The sequence below is a fragment of the Galeopterus variegatus genome, unplaced genomic scaffold (assembly GCF_000696425.1).
Source record: "Galeopterus variegatus unplaced genomic scaffold, G_variegatus-3.0.2 Scaffold6299, whole genome shotgun sequence".
In the NCBI taxonomy this organism is placed as follows: Eukaryota; Metazoa; Chordata; class Mammalia; order Dermoptera; family Cynocephalidae; genus Galeopterus; species Galeopterus variegatus.
In genome coordinates, this window is record NW_007732410.1 from 7,674 (window position 1) to 25,927 (window position 18,254).

Genomic DNA, 18,254 nt, shown 5'->3' on the forward strand with positions numbered 1-18,254 from the left:
ACCCTTATTTTTCTTCCTAGTAGTGCTAAGTGAGAAGAAAAGGTCAAAATGTTACAGTTAATAAAAGGCCAAACAAAGAAATTTAGTTTATGTACTAAAAATAATGTGAGTTACTCTCTGAATTAACTGAGTAATATTCTACAATACTTATTGTAAATAAATACTTTTAGTCAAATTGTCATAATTCTTTTACAGATAACTGTATATATTTATGCATTTAATTATTCATGCATATTAGAAATTACTTCTGTCCTTGAAATTTGAAAATTGGAATGGATTAATAAAAATTACATGAAAGTTACAGTTTTATATATGGATTGTAAACATACAACAATTATTATTACAAGTCTGAGTTCCAAGGACTATAAATGCAGGTATACGAATTACTCATTTTAGAATTCATAACAGGTCATTTAGAACAATTTCATGTTGACCAAAAGAGTCCAAATGGACCCTGGCTTTGTTTCAGAGACTGAATATTATGTTAAGCTGGTATTTTAGTCCAATAGTATTTTAGTCACCAGTTACAAAGAGATGCATGATTTTTCCTTGTGAAGAAGCAGAAATGTGATAACTCCCTGGCTCCTCACCTTCTTGTGATGCAGTGCCTCAGTAGTGATCTAACTATCAATAATTCCAAACAAAAGTCACAACTGTGAGAATATTAGTCAGTGATTATTCAAAGATGAAGAAAATACAACCCCTCTTCTTCATTAGCTTATCTGGAGGGTGAGCCGAATCCTACATTCCATTAACAAGAGATTTTTATTACAGAAGTTAAAATGGGGTTGGGACAATTTTCCAAAATGTTATCATTGGGGGAAATTGAGTGAAGGGTACACAGTATGTCTTATTAGAGAGAGTGTTATTATGCTGTCTATGTTAGATATATAGACAGTATTTAGTACAGTATCTTTAACAACACTTTCGATAGTATTAATTCTTGCAACTGCATGTGAATCTACAATTATCTCAAAATAAAAAAAAATTAGAAGTTCGATTTAACAGAAAAATAGAGTTGGGGATGCACAGAGCCTTCGTGTGGCTTTATTTAGGAACAAGATTTAAAACTAAGGAAATTTGACCTTTGATCCTCCAGTTTCACAAGTCACATGCTTGTTGGACGAAAACAGCTGGAATCCCAAAACAGCCTACATGCAAACCCCAGAAGGGTAGACTTTTGTAAAGACAGTAAATGCATTTTTTTTGTAAAATTTTGTTTTGCAAATTTTGTAAATTTTTTTGTAAATGCATGGTTTTGACTAGGCAAGTTGGAGCACAGATGGCTGAATGAGACGTTACTATGTTTACAGAGGGGCATCTGTTACACTGCATTTAACTGCACCCATAGAATCAGATTTTTCTCCTTTCATAACCTGTACCCAAGTTATTGCCAATGCTTTCCACTCCATTTAGCATCTCTGTGTTTGTCATTCTTATGAGTTTTCCTCATGAGCAGCCCTAACTGTAAAATATTTAGAAATTATTTACACAGAATACATTGAGGTAGATGAAGTACTGAGCTGGGACTGGCTACTGTCGCTACTGTGCGATACCCCAGGCAGGGACCAGGCTGCATGCCATGCTGAGTGAAGTATGCCTGCCTGAGTGTGAAGTGCTCTCCTGCCCATATCTTGTTTGCTATTGAAAATAGAATTTTAGGTCATCAGAATTCTGAGGGAGCTGAGTGTCCAAGGAGAGCAGTTTAGGAGATTTGGGGTATATAGGTTTGAATCTGCAGCAACAACTCTAGTACATCAGGGAGTTAAAGAATATAATTCCTAGCCAATTATCATTTCTCCATAATTTTTGTTGTATGCATGAATGAAAGCACAGCTGCAACTTGAACTCAAAAAACTTGCTTTCTCCAAGTAGTGTAATCTAAATCCATTGGCCAAAAGGAGAGTAAGTTGTGATGGAGAAACCATATTTTTTTTGTGTTCATATTAACAATGCAGGATTTATTTCAAAGAACTGTATAGGTCACTCCTTATTTATTAAAACTGATCTATTTCAACTTTGGGGGAGGAAACAAATGTTCTCTTTTTATAAATTAGTCTTAGTAGAAATCAAAGTAATTTAAAAGATTGAGGAAAGAACTGATAATTTGAATTGTGAACGTGTGACATTAACATCTTGAGCTCTTCAACTGGAAGTTTAATAGATTTTTATCTTCTTTCAATACGTGTATTATCATATTAGCTGGGTAAGAGAATTAGAGAAGATGGAATTAGGGGTTGGAAATAGAAAAATCATTGAATAAGGATAAAGAATGGGATTGTTTTGCAATGTACATTTCAGAGAGATAACATAGTTAAGACCAAGTATGTGAGTATTAGGCAAGATTTAGTGGAAAAGGCTAAGGCTTGCTAAAAGGAATTGACAAAGAAGGTTCAGAAAGTACAGTTTTGTTTTTGTTCTTTTATGGAATCATCATGGATGGAGTTTGGTTTATATAGTTCTATACAGTATGAAGAGACATTGTGGCTGTCTCCAGATACATGAAGGGAATCTGTCCTATTAAAAATGTCTAAAAAGTAATAAATAACATTGTTATGAATTTCCTTTTCTGGAATCAAATCTTCATTCTATTTTTTTAATGAAAAAGAATTTTATATATGAAAATTTTGAGCAGTACAAAATCGAGAAGCTCTAATTAAGCGCATCAAACACGGATAAGATGCTAAGCAACTCTAGTCTTTTCCATAAAACAAATAAGATGCAAGATTGATAGAGCATAGCAATTCTTAAAATGGAATCCTCAGATTTTCACAGGGCCTTGAAGTTTTTAATTTTAAATAAGCAAGACTAGAAAGAGCAATAGAGTTTTATTCTTAAGAATATAATGAGTGACAGAAAGCAATTATATGAAGTAATCTGAACAAAGGTGCATACAGGCTTAAGCAAAACAAAACATTTTTCACATAAGTAAAATATTGATACCAAAATCAAATCATACGACCCAGTTTCATTTAGATCACTAGATTCTCTAAACTAGAGGATGAAGAGGTAACTTTTCCATCCTGCCTTACCCTATTCTTAACTTGTTATTGTTCAAGGTCTACTGAAGCTTGTAGTATATAACCTAAGCTGCTATCAGGTAAATGCTATTGCCTAGAAGACTACAGTTGTTAAAATACCTTACCCTATTCTTAACTTGTTATTGTTCAAGGTCTACTGAAGCTTGTGGTATATAACCTAAGCTGCTATCAGGTAAATGCTATTGCCTAGAAGACTACAGTTGTTAAAATTAGAACTAGCAGAGGAGACTTGACATTAAAAATCTAGGTTAAGAATCTCTAGGAAGGGTCCCATTAGAAAACTGAATTGTCAGAGACTTAGGTAAACGCCATTTCAAAGAATTTGTGAGCCTTAAGGTGATAATGTCTTTTCAGAGATGCATCACACGAGAAACCAATGGACACTACACAGATTATGAGCCAAGTCAACAGCAGAGAAAGATCTTTGGACTAAAGTGGTGAAGATTGCTCTTTCCTGGTCTGGAGACAATGTTGTTTATGAGTTTTCTTGTGGAATCTAATTCTGTTCATGTGTTCATTCAGAGAATTGTTTTCTTTAGATTGCCCCCACGGTTTCAGCTTTTCTTTGTGTGGTTCATAGTTGAGGGGTTGAGATAAACTCACTCTGAGATCAAGTACTCTTTTCTTATTGGAGATCAGAGTCTATGTTGCTTTAGTTGTTAACTTGAATGGCGTAGTAACAGCAGCGGAACTCTCCTTGGTGTTGTTTAACTTGAGTGTCCCAAGCATAGCCTGGCCTTTTGGTGTATTCCCAGATATGTTCACATGTGGAGACTTTCTGGCTGGGGTCTTGGTCAGTAAATGCTTATGTTCACTGTCTTTAGTGGAGGCCGGAAACCTGATCTCATCTTAGTTGCAGAGAGCAGAGTGATCACCTGAGTCTTGGAGACTCAGGGTGCTCTGACTGGCTGATAGGAGTATGAGCCACAGACAGTTTTCCTCTTGGAGGAACTGGTGTCACTACTCCTGCCTTAATGATGGGCTGCTACTTCAGTTCATTAAACAAATTGTGTTCTTCAAAATGTTTCTTTTTTTCTCTCAATATATTGATCGATGGACTCTATTTCCTTAATACAAGCCTCATGAAGCTCCTTAAAGTTTGGAGTAGTGGTGGCAGTTCTTTTATTTTCTTTCAGGTTGGGAAAACCCACCTGTGTAGAGAGACTTTTTCTTTCTAAAGGTACTTTTGAGTCTTCATTATTATGTATTCCACTTTTTCCTGAAGAAACTGCATTCTCAGTTTCTTGGATTGCATATGGAAGAAGATGAACTTTTGTAGCAGTTCTGAGATCTTGATTTTCCTGCTTTTCCTGATTCTGAAATCCAGTGGCATCACTTATTTTTATCTCTGAGTGATCCTGCTGAGAGTCAGGGTTCCCGGGGACAGACTTGCAACTTCTCATTTTGGTGACATGGCAATCAAGCTCTCTGGGCATGTTCCTGACTGCTAATCTGTATCTCAGTCTCACCACCAGAAGATGCAGAAATGTGACTTTCATCCTGTTTCTCATTTTCTTTTCTTGTAGGTTTTTGAGGCTGTTAACAACTTGTCTGCCCTCAGGTTAGCCCGGAGGCCCAGATTCTCGGCTAAGTTCTACAGGTCACTGTATTTAGTCCAGGTTCTCTAGGGAAGGGACAGTCATCCAACATGCAGCCCAGGCTATGTGCAGATAATCAGTCCATCAGCTTAGTGCTGAACAAAACTCTAGCAACACTCCACTTCTCTCTGTTTTTACCAGCTTTGTGATGTGATTCTTTAAGTGGACTCTAACTGGGGAAGGAAACAGAATTATTTCTCTTGTTTTTGGTATAGTCAGGTTCAGGTAGGAACATAGAAACTACTCAACTCTTCTCAAGAAAGAAGAGATTAAACATGGACAACTAAATGCTTACAGAAGTCAACAAAAGAGTTGCAGGATTTTTTAGGAAAGGTCATCCCTTAGTCAATTGATAGCCCTCAGAGAGTCAGAAAGTTACTACTGCCCCAGCCAGGAGACTGCCAACAGTGGTCACAGTACGGACCACTGTCGGACAAAGCCCATGCATCTGCTTGCTAGGTCCAGAAAAAAAAACTAATTGCTTTTTAAGAAAAGTGTAATAGCTTATGCTTTCCTTCAGCACTGCAAGCCATGTGTGAGTGTCTTTTATTGGTGGCATCTAATCATAACTCTACTGGCAAGAGATTCTGGGGAATGTAGTTTTGTTACTGGATGCGGATCCAGGTTCTTGGTCCATGAAAGAATAGTTTTTTATGGGACCAGCAAAAGGAAAGGAAGAGAGAGACAGAGAAACCGAACATGATAGGGCTTTATTACCAAGCAAAGGTATGCACCAAAATGCTCAGGCATCTTTGCCGACCAAGTCTGAATATTTATGAGCAGCCTCCCTGAGGCATGTCCCAATTCTGTTCTGCCTCAGTTTCATGTTTTCTATTGCTATGACACGTAGAAGAAACTGTCAAAACACAAATTTTATCAAACAATGTCACACAGGCAAAGTTGTATTCAAGACAATTGCAACAGAGGAGATAGTCCAGAGCTCAGTGTGATCTCAACTCCACTCAAACAAAGAGTGGGAGGATTTGTAAGCCCTGCAATGATAGGGAGAACACAGGCCACTTGTGTTTACCAATTGGCTTTACCCAAAGGAAAAGTAAGCTTTCCTTTTTTTCTTCTGTCACATATTTGTGACAGAAGCTAGATTTATAAATTGGAGCAAGGCACTAAAGTTAGTATCCTACCATCCCACAGAAACTGGGCGACAGTTTCTAAAACAAGTGTTGTAAGAAAAGATCAAGTGCCTAGAGTTAGGAAGAAGCCTGTCTAAAGTTCAGTCATTAAGATTGTCTGGTCAAAAGTACCAGGGATAAGCATTGTGCTGATTGCTTATTTTGCATCACTTCCTTGTTTCAGGGGCCAGGATTTCTAAGATGCTTTGCAACAACTTTTTTTTTTTTTTGGATTAGTTGAAACACACACACCAAATACAAACAAACAAATAAAACCTGTGTATTTGTTTTGTACTTACTACATACAACACACTGTCCAGTGTGTGGTAGAAATATATATGATGAAGGCACAGTCATTACCCTTTCTTGAATACTATCATAAGAAAATTATTGACTATGGTTCAAAATCACTTTAAAAAAAGAATTATTTTGAGTACAAATAATGAAAAATCCTTCATTTTGAATGTGAAATGAAGCCTAGGTTTGAATTCCAGCTTTGTTACTTACTAACTTGTGTTAGACACTTGACATTTCTGAGCTCCAGATTTTTGTTTTGTTTTTCATACATGTTGCCACCAGGATTAAATAAGAGCATATAGAAAATTACCTGACATACAGTAGGTGCCAACTAAAGACTAGTTCTTTTTATTCTGTTGTTTTGTTTGTTGTTGATGCTGTTCACTCCCACTCCCCATGGACAAAACATTATACCTGCTTTTGAAGGATGAATATTATTTTAAAATTGAAAAAAAATGGGGAAGGAAGAAAATAGTTCAGTGTCATATCAGGTTTTCCATTTGAGTTTAAATAATAGACAATCCAGATTCTATTTTTTTCAGCTGAGGTTTAATCATCTAAAGAAGAATTTGTTCAAAGTTGGTAAGTTTCTTTGTAGTTTTTTTTTTTTAATTGACTTTTATCACCCATTGTGTATGAGGATTTCAATTTTGGTGGTACTACAAGTTTGAAAAGTGAATTTTATCAAGTGTGATATATTTAGACTATTGTTCTGTATAATAGAAATAGAAAATCTAAATATTGAACATTTTTTCACTTTGATAACAAATGGTGAAAATTTTCAATGAAAAGGCTTAAATATACCCTATTCTAGTTTTTACTTTGGGTTAAATTCAAAGCAACTCTGTCATAGAAAAGCTGTCATAAAAACTAGAAGTCTGACATGAAAAATAAAAAGTCATTGTGTCCAAAACATTTACTCTCTTTTCTTATAAATAATGCATCATGGGAATCAAAATATCCCTTTAAAATAATATTAGTCTTGATAATTTTTTTGTTGTACTAAACTTATTGCAATTCAGATATTAAAAGTTTTGCAAAGGATGAATTGAATATTGACTCAGGCAGAGAAGGAAAGGAAACTATTAGATAATTTTTAAAAACATTAAACAAATATGAATAGCAGTGTGGTACTTAAGTAGGGACAGCCCAAGAATTGTGAAACATGATGGAAAGAACATTAGTTTGGGGATTAGGACCCGTGGATTACAAACCAACAATGTAACCATTGATAATAATGATATTGCTGGTATTAGTCCTTCCCAGCAGGTACTGGATACTTACAGTGTACCCAGCATTGGGTATTGTTGTATACCTTTATATGTATTGCTTGAAAATGAAACCACTTTAAATTTTATTTTTTGTTTTTCAACCTCAAGTAGTTGCAACTTTCCTGATGTTGGGTTTCTCACCTGAAAAATGGGACATTGTTCAGTCTGGATGATTCTTTACAAGATTTCATGTGCTCTATTTACTCTTCCTAATTCTTCTTTACTCTCTAGGAAAATATGTCTCTACCATTCCTAAATCCTGCAGTATCAAGAGTAGTCACATTTCCTCCTTCTCCCAAGGGGCTTTTGTCTCCTGTACCTGCTCAAAATCCTGCTGTCAAGTATGCCAATTGTAAAGCTAGGTCTAGGTCTCCCAGACCCCTCGAGCCCATTGTCCAGACTGGGTCACAAACTCTTCACATGCAAGTCTATGAGCTAGGTGACTTTTCCTATCACAAAAGATCCTTGGAGCCGTTAGTGAAGAAATAATAGGCATTTATTCAGAACTAGGAGCAGTCAACCTAATATGGCTTCCTGCAGCGTCCTCTTGAAGCTTCGTGCATCTGCACCATTAGTCCTTTATACTCAAATCCATAATTCAGAAAAACACCCTGATGCACATGTACAATCACATTAGATAATAACAAGGAACACCCGTAGGCGCACGCATACCCACCTCATATGCTCGGCAAGATTCCGAACATCTCTCCGGCCCTGACCATTTTTTTTTTCTATATTTTTCCAACAAGCATATCTTATATACATTAGCATAATGTATTATCATTTATATATCTGCCCCACAGGAGGTGAGCCACAAACACAAGCCCATCCCACAACAAATATTCTCCATTTATGTTTTGGTTATTCTTTGGGCTTCTTCCAGTTTCCCTGTCAGGCACTGCTTTGAACCTCTTCTCTCTACATGTCACAGTAGATTTTTCCATACTCTTTGAAGGTTCGGATAATCTGCAGTGGCAGCAATAGGTAGTTATTTTTCTGACTAAAAAAAATAAGTTTAATTTGAAATCCTACATGCTGAGTCAGGCATGTTGCTATAACCGCACTTGCTATTCCTTACCATCACACGAGAAAGGAACCATTTCACAGATGAGAAGACTGAGGCATATTTGTGGAATTGTACACTAGAAAACAGGTGAGTATTTGTAGTGAGCTGAGGATTTGTCCTGGAATGGTAGGTCAGAGCTAGGATGTGGGAAGCCTGGATTGATAGAAGTTTGCACAGAAACATTTACAAAATCTTAAATATTTGAGGAGGTCTCAGACCTGAAGAAGCAAAGGAGGAAAATGCCAAATTGGAAGGGAAAATGTACAGAAGGATGACTTGTTCTTTTCTAGATTCTGTACCTCCTTTTCCAAACTATCTTCTTCTTGCTACTGTTACAGGTTAGTGCTGCTCAAAGGCTACAAACTTTTTCCCCACCCCTGAGTCTACTCTCTTTGTACTACACTCAATTTTTATTCTGTTGACAATCACATTAAAGTCTTTCTGCCATTCTTTTCCTGGCTATTTTTGCCATAGTTGAAAGACTGTAAATTTCTCAAAGGAAGTCTTTTGCCATAATAGGGGAAAATGACTATCTTCTTGACAGAATAATATCAGGGCAGTCAACATGAGGTGGGCTTATGCTATTCTCTCTTTTCAGTGTGTTCTGTTTCTCTACTTTACAGTACTATTCAGGAAAGCAAGCCTTAAAAGTAGAAATTGTAGTGTGGGGATTTCAAAACTTGACTGATTAGTGTTGTGTACACACCATAATAGAAGATGCGTTCAGAATTACATGTTTAAGTAATACAACAACTATTTCTCAATACATGAGATTAAAGTATGCAGATTACAAAGCTGATTAAAGTAATCCTCATTTCACTCTCTCTTGAATACTTTTTCTTCTGATTATTAGCAATATGAACAATCTGAAGGGGATTCAAAATACACAAAGTGGTTGAAAGTAGGATTGAAGGGACATATTTTTATTTAAACTATGGGAAAAAATGTGATAATGAGTTTTAAGAATGTCAAAAATAGTGACAGGAAACCATTTATTTTTCATCTCTGGAAATTTATAAACATAAATGAATATCATACCAACTTAAGACAACACTTATTCTCTGTGGTAGATAAAATTCTAAAATGACCTTCAGTGAGTCATTGCTTTGTATAATTCCCTCCTCTTGAGTGTGGGCTGAACTTGTAACTTCCCTTTCACCAGGAGACTATAACAGATGATGGGATAGTTATCTCATGATCTTAGCCAACTAGAAGGAAAGACCTTCCTGCTGGCCTTGAAGAAGCAAGGTCCATGAGTTTTTGGAACCATGTCAAGCATTTGGTAAGGGCTATATGTTTGTTAAATAAAGACAAAGTAAATAAACTATTTTTCAAAACTTCAGGTTTCCTTTCCATTTTCAGTTTGTTTCTACTCATGGACAAGTTTCTTCAATCACAAAGAAGCATGAAATAAGGTTAAGGCATTTAGGCATTTTTCTCTTCTAATTTTATGGTTTATGTATTATGTTCACATCTGCCTTTCTTCTGGCTGTTACAGGCATGGCATATGGGAGTAGATAAAGCGCTGTGTCTTCATTTTAGTAGTTATTTAACCTCTGAAGTATGAATAATGATTAGTTACAATACCAACATTTATTAGATAATTGGTGGCAGCAATTAATTTTATATAGATGAATTTTTTAAAAACCAGAAAAGTGATGATTTTCAGAATTCCATTATACATTGTCATTCTATGAAGAGCATTTTATATTGTTTATCCGATCATAACACTTTTAAAAAATTCTTGAAGAATTTGAGTTTAGCTATATTAAAAATATGCTTGTCAAATCATTTCTCATCACATTTCAAAGCCAAGGAAAGGTATGTCTACAACACATCAGACATTTGACACTAGTTGGACATTGTAAAGTGAGTCCACTCAAGTCCATCTTGATTCTCTCCTCTTTGTGTTTTCTCTACTGTTTTGGAAAAGTAAGCCCTGGGCTGGCTCTGGGCAAAATGTCAAGTTCAAAACCATCAGCCTGCCATTTAGAGCCCTGCACATTTTGTTTCTTCTCTACCTTTTCAATCTCAACTCTGATTTTACTCTTATGCCCCAGGTTTGTTTTAGTTTTATTGCCTTTCAGGCTGTCCTCCAAAACTTCATTCCCCTTTCTTGCCTCTGGCTCTTTGCATAAGTTGTTACTTTTGCTTAGAATATTGCTTTGCCTCTATATAAGCTAATATATTTTTTCCATGCCCATTCATATTTATAATCTCCAAGATGTCTTCTTAGATAGAGCAAGAATTTGTATATGCCTGGCTTACTTCTCCATATGTTTTTCTACCTCCGTAATAACACTTTTATGATCTTTGAATCAAATAATTTATTTACATGTAGTGGTTTAGTTGATTGTAAGCTCCTGAGGCTCTATTATTGCTATTATTATTACTTACTTACTGTAGTGCTGTATATGGTGCGTTGAAAGGGGTACGTGTTAAATCATGTTTGTTTAATTGAACCATATTGGAATTACCAAGGTATCTAGATTTGAAAGCCTAAAATCATAGATCATTTTCACCTGTCTTATGGGCAAGCCAACCTCAGATTGAATTTGCTTCATCTATAAAATGCAAACAAATCAGCTACATTCAATAGTATAATGTTAAAATAATCAGTGGACTATAAAAAAATAATACAACCACCAATTACTGAGATTTCATTTATTCTGCATTTTTGGGTGCTTTCTTCCTTTTGTTCTATTCTTCTGAGCAGTATTCCACATCTCAAATGTTTTCTTAGCTTTATTTACACTGCTGATAACATTTGCTTTAGCTATTTCTTAATATGGTAATGCAACCTTTACTTGGAAATCTATATCTACATTTCTAATTTAAATATCATATTAACATTTAGCAGTCCAATGATACTCCTGCACTTACTTGCCTCTGTTAAACAAAGGGGTATTAGCATTGTAATGATCAAAATCAAAGTATAGTATGTGTTATTGGAACAGAGGAGACATGCTTAAAGGAAAGGAGGAGTTTGCTGTAGTAGCTACAGGGAAGTAAGATTTATAATCATACTTTAAGGGTGATGCTGTGATTTTTAAAAGATGAAAATAAGTCACTGAGAATTTTTTTCCTACACTCTGTTTTTGGTGTTCCCACCTGTTCTGTAGTAATTACGACATTGGGTTCTCAAGTCAGCCTACAGAGTTCAAATTTCAGCCTCAGAACTCTTTATCTTACATATGTATTTTCCTAGTGGCCTAAACCTGAATTCCCACCTTAAAATGGTAATAATAATATAAACATACCTCACAGGCTTGTTTAAAGGATCAAATAGTTTAAATTCCTTAGCACATAGCAAACACATAGCATATGGTTAATATTATTATAACTATTTGCTTGATCATTACATTGGACATCTTACACATATTTTCAAGTTTCTTTTTCTATGCCCATAGATTTTTCTCTGTCCATAATAACTGAGTGGGAACCCGTTATTTAGGCAAATTACCCTTAACCATCATAATCATTTTAGGGAGCAAGTGAACCATTTTATATAGTGAATCAATAATTTTCTGAATTGTACTGAATGTAACAATAATTTCAAGCCAAATGGTTTTTAGAGTAGGAATATTACACATTAATTTCACTAAATGTGCAAATAATTCTATATTTCTCTTTTTTCATATTACATTCATTTTCCCATGCTACTATTTTTATAATGGCTGCAATGAGTATAGTCAGATAAAGAAATAGAGAGGAAATACAGACCAATCTTTCAACTGCTTATTATATACTTTATTGTAAAAAAAAAAATGGGCAGAGAGGAAATGAGCATTAGAGAGTAAGCCATTTTTGGATTTCTAATAAATTTATTTTCCGTACATTACCTGTTTTCTTCACCAGGACTGTTATGACTATATTAATTGATAAGATCAAAATTACCACCTTCAACATTTGTTCTCTGTAGAATCTTTGTGTCTTTCAGACACAAATCCATCCTGATTACAATGAGGATAATAATTGCCTCTACCTCATAAGCTATTTGGGATAATCAAATAAGATAATAATATAGAGCACTTGCATGAGCTCAGAATAGGTGTCATATAGGTTTTTTCTATAATTGTTGTTGTTGTTGTTGACACTGTTTTACCAAAGGTATGTGCTAAGTTGCCCAGAAAATAAATGAGGAGAAAGAAAATTCTAGAAAATTTTGTTATGTGAAAAGTCTAGGTAAAAACATTTTTTTAAATGAGTTAAGTGCTAGGAAAGAAGCTTCTGTAGAAACATACGTATCTTCTCTAATGTTTCCCTTTTTAATTTGCCTTTTAAAAAACTGCAAAATAAAAATCATATCTGCTTTGGCAAATATGTAAAATTTTAGGGCCAGTTTATCTTTATTTTAGTCATCTTCTCATTCTTCTATTTTGAATATTCATTGATATTTCCAATAGTCCTATTTTATAGCTCTTCTATATAATGCTTTTATTGTATGTAATTATGCCATATACCTACTCACTCATTTGTCAAATATATTTTTAGTGCTTCTGTGTACAATGTTTTGTGCGAGGTGCTTGGGGGTTCAATGGCAATACCAGGAAACATTGCCAAAAATAAAAAAATTAGAAAAAAAAAAACCCAAAACCCTCACACTCATAGAAATTGTAGTCTAGTCAAGAAGATAACCATTAACAAATAATAACAGAAATACATGTAAAACTTAAATAATAAGTACTATAGATGGATGCATGGTGCTGTGGGAGCATTTAACTGTATAAATTTCAGTCCATTAAATGCTGAGCAGAATGCAGGAGATGTTAAAAACTTCTGCCTGAGAAGTACTAGGTCTTCACTGAACTGTAGCAACCCTTCAAGGTCTGGAGAAGAGCATTAGAGTGGAGAGAGATCTTTTGAGATGCAGAAAGTTGGGAATGGGAGTGGAGAGCAAATACAACTCCACAGGGAGCCCCCAAAACACTGCAATCAAGTTCTAGAAGCAAAGAGAAATTTCACACAGTTTCATAAGTTGGTGGCTGGGAATTAAAGCATAAAACATGAGAGATCTCTGAACTCTTGTTAGTTCTGAGAGCCCAGCAAGGGGCATGTATTCTGGTAGAAAATTTATACAATGTCTAAGACATTAAAAAAGTTATGAGATATGCAGAGAAGCAAGAAAAATGTGACATAATCAAGGGGGAAAATGTCCATATAATCACATCTACGGAAGCTCGGTTGTTAGAATTATGGGGGGGGGGATTAAAATAACTGTGCTCAGAGTTCTGTTTAAGATCCAGATGTAATAAATCACAAAAGAGCATTACTCTCTCTAAAAGTCCAGAAAAAGTTGGATAAGTTACAAAGTCATAGTTTCTAAAAACTAACCAGAGAGCTGAGGAGCAAAAATACTTAATTTAAACTTCTGAAACTGACAAGCCATACACAGGAGAGAAAAATTCAGCAGTTCCTATCTTCCATGGCAGAGCAATTCAAAGAATTTAACCATATAGATAGAGATAAGTAGAATTCAGATAAATTTTTACTCAGCTTTTATTGCTGCTTGTGAGTTGGCATAAAAATTTAGAATCCTGTCACAGAGTAGTTCTGGACTACCAACAAACTCTTTTCTATGGTTCTTTATTGAGTTCTTAGGGGGCGTACAACAAACATTATCATAGTATAATGTTTCAAGTGCATCCTCACCCTCTTACCACCAGCGTGACTGTGATTCCTGTTAACCCAAATAGTAAATATTAAAACTCCAATTGGCAGACAAATATGAGTTTTATGATGCTTCAAGGTGTTCATGACTGCCTGTTTGGGGATCATTTCCAACGTATATCTAATTGGAATGTCATTCTTGCTGCTGAAATGAGCCAAGTGTAAACTGTAAGTCCTTCTACCCACAACAGAACCTTCAAATTCTGCTTAGGGAATTTGAAATCTGCACAGGGACAAGGTCACAGAACAGATACTATGTTTCAGAAAGGGATGAGCACACATTAATAAAAATGCAGACACACATTAAAAGTTGCTGTTTACAAATAAGTATTGTCAGACTTTTCCTCGGCATATTGAGGACACAAAATATTCCTAAAATTTGAGTTTGTTATTAAGCTGCAATTGAATATTAAACAAATGCTAACAAAGATGCAATTTTTTCTGTAATTATTAGTAAATAAATTGATACAGAGGGCTGCCATTCCATCATAATCGGGTGTGGGACAATAAAATGGGGAGTCCAAAGAAGTAGGTGGAAAAGTCAGGTTCATGTCCTTTAGTCATTCTGTCTATCACATTCATCACTTCCTCTCAGGGAGAAAATGCAAAGTAGCGTTAGAAATTGTACATAGTCATAGCATGTAATTTGTTATCAGTGTGTTCACTGCATGTATGTAAGGTACCACACTCGAATAGAATCAGAACTTATTAAAATTTTATGAGTTAAGAGCCTTATGTGTTTTCTCGTATTTTGTAATTTTCTGTTAAATGTTTAGTGGACTTTGTACAGTGTAAGTCTCTATGGGAATATCCACCCCTTTATATGAAAATATTACTTTTTAAAAAGAATACACTGGGATATAAACTCACAACGGTAAAGCAATATTTGACAGCGTCTTTTTTCCTGGACCTTTCTGATGAAGACCAAAGGATTTGCTAGGATAGATGAGCCCGCTTTCATAATGCATACTACTCAATATTTATTATATGTATAAATACATCATGGCTCACAGAAGATGCACTTTGTTTTAATGTTAATTTCTGATGCCAATTCACTGGAAAACTTCTTAAAATTTAGTAACCAGCTTGGCTAAGGGAAGACTTTCTGGTTTCTGTCTCATCCCACTTTTGAATCCGAAATTGCTCTTGCCTTGTACTTTTCTTTCTAGAATATTTTCTACTGGTATTCCACTATTTTTATTAGTCATGGGATGTTTTCAGTCTTCGCTTAGCACTTTGCTTCTGTGAAGTGTTAGAAAGCTAGTAGATTTCCACTTCTGGCATAGTAGCTATGCCATTTGTCTGCTGTCTGACTTGCTTGCTAATGAGGTGGAACAGGTAAGACTGGGGCTTTGGTCCCTTCTCCCTCATTCTAGTTCTCAGATCAATTTGAAATAAAATATGTAATGCTCACATAACCCGGTGTACCTACTCATTCCATGGGACTTAGCATTTGTCATATTGCTTGTGCCAATAATTGTATGTCCCTGGTAATTCCCAGCATTGGCTCCCCTCAAGTTCTCTTAGTTCTCATGGATGAGATACCCCACGGCCCTTGAAGACATTGTGCTGTCTTCAGTTTCCACTACCCCATCTTATATTAATAAAGTTCTTCCTTAGGGAAACCTAAGATCTCATCTTAGGTAGCTTTTCTTCCTTCTGAGAAGCTTGCCATGGCCCGGATATGCTATAAGTAACCTGCTAGGATGTGTCTACTCCAGACTCTAAGCCCCTAATCATCCATAGCCTTGCTCCAGCCTCTCCTGCTGTCAGAGAATCATGCTGCCTAATATTTAAGGCCTGTGGTACTTATTAGGCCTCATGGCTAACTTAAAATCAGCACAACCAGATTAACCAACGTTCCCCATTCTCCCCCTCCCCTTTCCCTTTTCTGCTCCAGGAACTGAGATTCCTCTCTTGCGAAGGGGTAAACATTACTGTTATCAACAAGGGAACATCTTGTGGGTTGTGTCTAGCAGGCTTTGGGCTGGAATGCTTCGTACAGAGATAGTGACTAATCGGGAGCCTATGACTTAACTAATCTGGTTCAGTCTCCCCTTAATGTTAGTAGAATAAAAAGCTCTTGGCTGAAAAAGCACCTGGCTCCGGTCTCTCCTCTCTCTCTCTCTCCCCCCCCCCCCTTTTCTCCGTCTTGCTGAACCTAACAGCACTATCATTTATATTCCCTGATTGTTCAAATAACTCCCCTTCCACTAATTATTAACCAGATCTCTACTGTGCATAAATAAATATCCAGGGGATGATGAGTATTCATGAGGCAACCACATCTTTATGCCATTTACATACAGTGGAAACAATACATTGGTACTCAAGATGTGAATTTTTAGTAGATTTTCTGAACTGTATAAATTTCTCCCCAATCACAGTCCTAGTCTCATAACCTCAGACTCTGTATATGTTATGAACATTCAATGTATTACCTCAATATATGGGCTATTAACTATAAAAATGTAACAAAGCAAAGTTAGTATTTCTTTGCTGACTCAATAAGAAGCAACTCTGGGTTTCTTTTTTTCTTTTTTTTTTTTTTTCCCCTTTGTGCCAACGAACCGCTGTTAAAGCAGTGACATCTCGCATCTCACAGTATTTATGTGTTTTTCAAAAGAAACATTCACTGAACCATCTAAGAACTAACTAATCTGAAGCTGTGCAGCAAGTTGTATAAAATTAGTATTTCAGCACATATATTCCTCCCGAGATATCGATGAGGGGAATAAAGAACAAGTCCTATTAGCTCTATGGAGCTTTTCATTTTTTTCATTATAGCAATCCTAACAAAGTGGCTCGAAGCTCTCATACTGAGGGATTACCAAGTGGCTTAGACTTAAGGGTACATGCCCTCAGAGACAGTCTGAGTTCAAGAGGGAAATTGAGAAAAGTAAGATTTTACTGAATCTATTAGTTTCTATACCACAGAGCAGAGCAGAGAGAACTGAAGCTATTATCTAGCAGTATATTGGTTACAGAGGTTTTATAGGCGGTAAAGAAAATCAAAACGGAAAAGGGCTTCTGCAAAATAAATATGTTCTACTAAGCAACAACAACATAAAGGGTTGTTTTTTCAGACTTTTAGTCAAGCAACATCCTCAGAAAATGTATTATTCTATGTCCCTGCATAGTATATCACTTAATTAGTTATTATTATTTTTTTACAATAAAGAAAGTGCCAGCCATGACTATGGGCACAGATTTTTTTGAAAAGCCCTTGAGTGTCTACTAATAACACAGGAAACATTTTTCACATTTTTCAAATTACAAGAAATGAGGGAATATTTCTGAGATCATAAATAATTTTTTCAGAGAAAGACCACCTTGATTTTTCAAGTAAAAGTGCTATGTTTGGAATAAGAAAAACCTGGAATCTACTTTCTTATTTTCACAAATGCCACCTTTTATAGATATAAAATTAATGCTCATTTTTGATTCACCAACACCAAGAAAAAAATTAAGAAGAATGAATAAAAAGCCATCTTTTAAAATAAAATACCATGTTTATTGTAAACAATTATTCAAAATTTTATTCTCATCTCTCATGGCAAAAGATGGAATGCCAGACCATTTTCTGTTAAAATATCTGCTCTGAGTCACAGGGCTTTTTTCTGATTTACAGTTTATTCCATTGTTTGGCAAACTCAACTTTTTTTGTTTATTACTGTATAATTTTGGATCTTTGTTTTAAATCTAAAATAAATTTTTTATGCAAAGTAAATCACAGCATATTTTTGTAAAAATAAAAACTGCTTTTAAAAAGCAATGTGTATTCAAAATAACATATTTGATGGCAAATAAATACATAGTTTTTATTATTCTCAATTATTCTGTGACATTTCAAATAAAAATTCTTTCCTATTCTCCATTCTGCCTTTCTTGGTTCAGACCCTTGTAAGTCTGAACTTACTAATTCCCAACTAATGTTTGGAAAGCAGTATAGCATAGTGATTAGGGATGTAAGGTCTGAAATTAAGTTTTAATTTTGACTCTGGGGAAAATTTCCTGTCCTTGGTAAGGTCAATATTTGAAACTGCAAGGCTTTGGAAAACCAGGCCCTGTTAAGTACATTTGCTTTATGCATACTCCACACTAGGTAATTGGGAAAGTTCCCAGGAGCCATTGGCAGAGAACACAAGCTCAATCCTCAACTTCCTTAGCAGCAACAGCTT

General features: G+C 35.4%; 1 pseudogene; it reads right to left on the reverse strand.

The window, feature by feature from the left end:
• Positions 1 to 3,470: 3,470 nt before the first annotated feature.
• Positions 3,471 to 4,684, reverse strand: LOC103606109 (annotated as a pseudogene).
• Between the last annotated feature and the right edge of the window lie 13,570 nt (positions 4,685 to 18,254).